A 4,567-nucleotide genomic window follows, 5' to 3' on the forward strand; every position below is an offset into this window, starting at 1 on the left:
TATGTATCATCATACAATTTCGTCGAAATTGAGAAGAAATAATCTAAATGAGTTGGACGGGCTACTAATTGTGGGAACGTTTACCAAGAATAGCATTCAAAAAGGAATCTACTTCCCTTCCTTTTGGCAACTATTCAGACCACTGGAATTCCTTGACATAACTGCGAAATAAATGTTAAAGTCCCATGTTCTTATATTTTTGCTAAGGTTCATAGATAAATGAATCCAAAAGAACAAAGTGATAATGCATCAATACTTTCTAAGTTAATTCTCTTCTGTGCTGATAGGAACTCCAAGTTAATTTTCATTGACTGTTGGAGAAAATAATAGCAAATTCCTAATGAAATCCAGTTTTAATACACAATGCGCCATCTGAATTAAGCTCAATAACAAATATTGAGATGAGTCCAATCAATTCTGTCTTCTTATGAAGCCGGACAAAGACCTACTTTACCACGAAGCAGACAATGTTTTGTCATTTTTCTTTTAGGCAGTTTCCTAGAATTTGTTGGGATTGATCAAACTTTTCAACCCTAAGAGCACGGCAAGATCAACTTAGAGATATGCTTCTCATGTTTCATGAGTAGCTGGGTGTTGTGATAATATCAAGTGCATGATGTCAAGTAGTAAAGTAGATCTAATATTTCGAATTTTTTGCTTTTTTATGAGAACTATCTATTTAATGATTAATCTAAGTATTATTAACTCCTACTTGAATAATGCTTCTTGTACATAAATAGTTACATAATAGTGTATATACAGATGATGTGTCAAAAAGATAGTGAAGAAAATTTGATCCAATCATTCATCACTACATCATGTGTATATAATGTAGCACAATCGCTTCTATTTGACCTAGAATAGGTTTCTATTAATTAGCCCCAATTATGTGTAGATAAAATTAGATTTCAATAAATTTTGATAAAAATTAATGGATTGTATGGTTGAAAAGTTATGCATCTCACACGAGATGTGTGTATTAAATTTAATTGTTGACTTTGACTTGAAATTAAAATCATATTTTAATACATATAAAACATAGGCTAATTAGATCTTGTCAAGGACAAAAGAATCATTTTGGAGAGAATAAAAAGACTTATTAGTCCTTCACATTTTAATATAACAAAGATTAAAAATAAATATACGAGTCAAAAAAATATTTTTCCATGCAAACGGAATATTTGAAGATGTTGCCATGAGAAACAAGATGTATCGATTAATTGAGCCTTTGTTTGAGCCCCATTTTGAGGGAAAAATGAATTTTTGAATAGTGTATTGATGGGAAATGTGAGATTTAGAAAGAGGAAAAAGTTTTGAGCATCAATCTCATGCATGACCATGCACTCCCTAATCCTTAGCTTCTCAATGTTGGACATTGCATGCTTATAATTTTTCTTCAGAAAATCTGAAAATTCTCACCAAAACTTAACACAGAATGCCACGAATAACAATTGGAGGTAGAGAATTTATGAAACTTCCTTACCAGCAGAATCAAGAGAAGTTGCGATCAAGAAGGGAGCAGAACCGAAAGCCACGGCCAAGCTAGCAGAGAAAGAGAAGTCTCCTTCTCCCAGAAGCAGTATCCTTTGGTAACTATTATATTGTCTTATCAATTTCCCTTCGGCCACCAAATAATTTATCACCTTCTCTTCCTCAACTTTCTCTCCAGAATCACGCGAGCATGGCTGATTTCTTCTCGTTGTCAAATGAGTTTCTGTGGGCAAGAGAGTAATGTGCCAAGGAAGGTACATCAATTATCAAAGATGAATCTGAACTGGGTGAAAAAATCTCTTGGATTTGCAAAGAAGCGTGATTTCGACTCGATATTATTGGATTTTCAACAGGAATGATTGGTTCTGGTTTTCTTGGCTTTGCAGAGAAAATTAAGTATGCGATCCTCCAAATATATATATATATATATCATCTTCAAATCATTTCATGTAGACTGTCCTAAATTTCTATAAAACTCCATGGTTTGTCATGGAATTTCTGTCAATGTAATATGAATTTGTATTGAAGAATTGAAGTAACTTTACTTACGCCAGTTCCCAAGATCATTACCTCTGCGTTTACTGATTCAGATTCTTCTTGGGAACAATTGTGAATGGTTTGAGTGAAATAGGGAATCCCACTCTGCAGGCATTTGTTAAAGGCTATAATCCCGTCGAATAAAAGATAAAAACAAAAAATCAATTTATAAGGTTTAGGCTACCCTTTTTTTTTTTTTTTTTTTTTTAAGAAGATTGACCTTTTAAGATATAACACCAAGCCTTAATACGATTTCACAGCCCATTAATGAGCAGTTCGATCCGATTAAAATTAAAAAATGAGCATACAAATTTCAAAATTAATTTGCTCGAACGAGCCACCATTTTGCAGGGTATGTTAAAGGATATAATTTTACATCAAATAAAGATAAAAATATAGACTAATTTATAAGAGTTGGTACTACTCTTCTTAGTAAGGTAGACCTTTTATGATGAAAATGCAGAGTCCTAATACATTCATCATTTTGGCATCTAGCAGTTAACCAATGCTCACAACTGTTTCCCAGAGTCAAATGACATTTGTGGCTTAAATTTAAGCAAATTTTATTTAAACACTCATTTCAAATTACTTCTTTTTTTGTTAGAAGGACCGAGCTGCACTTACAGGGAAGATTCTTACAGATGTTTTACAAATCAATCACAATGGGTGAGGTTGGTGTTATTTTTGGCCATTTTTAATGCATCGGGTCCCGCGTGGGCAGGACCTCCATGAGAGTGACCTGTAGAAGGTCCGAAACTTCATTATCTGTACATTCAGTTTAATCCTTGTTAAAATTACTGACTTTGCTACCACGTAAGAACTATTTTAAATAGGGTAATCGGCACAATAACTTCAAAATGTTTGCCTATTTTGTGAACAAAGCACTCACTTAAGGCCCCATTTGCTTGAAATACGAACTGGCAGAGACACCAACGTGCGACTGTTTTGTAGCAACTCTAGGAATCAACCAAAAAATTCAAAATCAGCAATCATTTTTCGCAATTTTGTTCACTGAAGAAGTATGTGCATACCATTCTATTGTATACTGCTATTCTGCAATTATGTACTCAGCTGGTTTAGATGGTTGAGGTCTGCATCATGCTGATTTATTTTGTTGATTTCTACTCTTTGTCTCGGTTAAGGTCTAATCTAAGGTTGTTTTCATCGAAGTTTACCAATTTCAGGATTGATTTGCACACGGAACATTGCACTAACTGGCCTATGTTCTTCCTCAGTACACACATGAAAATTCAGAATCAACATAACAAAAAACTAAAAAGTTTAACTAGAAATTACAGTAGAACGCTTCTTTATACACATTAAAAGTCTAATTCCTACCATTTATTACCCACATCACAATCAAACAACGAAATAATTTACAACATTCATCATCCACATCCATTATTCACTACCCACTTATATAGTATCAATTTCTTCATTTGGTTGAATCATAGGGTTCTTCCATTCAAACGGACTTTTGGTTTCTCTTTCAATTGGTTTCTTAGGCTTCATTTGATTCTCATTTTTCTCTCTTTTTCTTTTCAACCACACATTATTCATTAAAATAATATTACAAGTAAATAAAAAAAACTTTTACTTATTTTTCATCCACACATTTTTTTATCAATATACTATAATTTTTTTTTTTTCCATAAAACCGAATGTTAAACATCCTCTTAAACAAAGACAATGCTATGTGTATAGCATTACACTTCCCTCATCTGCAGAAAGACCCACATACAATAAAATATTCGTAAACATCTCTCCATGTGAGGGGGTGCATCATGAGGTGTACACATAGAATTATCCCCAAACAACCAAACAAATAGGGACTTAAAAAGTTTCTCTCATCTGTCAATTTCAAAACTGATTTATTAAAGTACTTGAACACCACCAATATACTGGGTCACTATAAGACAAATGGATAGCCTAGACCCACATGCTTGTAACTTTTAATCAGCATAAACCAAGTTTTCTTAACACTGCTACTTTCTTAATGATTAAGAATCAACCTAACATTCAAAAGGGTCAGCCAGCAGCGTGATGTGCCCAATGAGTTAACAGTGATATACTATTATAGCCTTTAGCGCTCATTGGAGGAAAAAAATGTATTTCAAAATAGTGATTATTTGAAAAATGTATGGTTGAAAATTAAGAAAAAATTATTTTATTAGAAAATATATAATTGAAAAGAAGTTTTGAAAAAATGAATTTTTTAAAAAATGGGACTCAAACAAGGGCTTAATTTGATCGACCGTCTTGCCAGACTTCCGCTATTTGACAGGTCAAATCCTTAACAAATACAACTTCAAGAAAGTGGAAAGCGCTTTAGCCATTTTCTATGGCGTTTCTTGAATCAAAAGCAGAACGTAACTCAATCCAAATCACACATCTATATTTTTCTCCTTTATTCACCTGCTTTTCCCTGTTTCAAAGAACCAATTGGCCCCGTAACATAATTAAAAGCTTCTTTTTCTCTTTACTTTTTCATTCTCCACTTCAAAGTTTATATAAGTGCCTGAAATAATGTGCATTTCCG

The sequence above is a fragment of the Olea europaea genome, unplaced genomic scaffold, assembly GCF_002742605.1.
Source record: "Olea europaea var. sylvestris unplaced genomic scaffold, O_europaea_v1 scaffold1508, whole genome shotgun sequence".
NCBI classification, from domain to species: Eukaryota; Viridiplantae; Streptophyta; class Magnoliopsida; order Lamiales; family Oleaceae; genus Olea; species Olea europaea.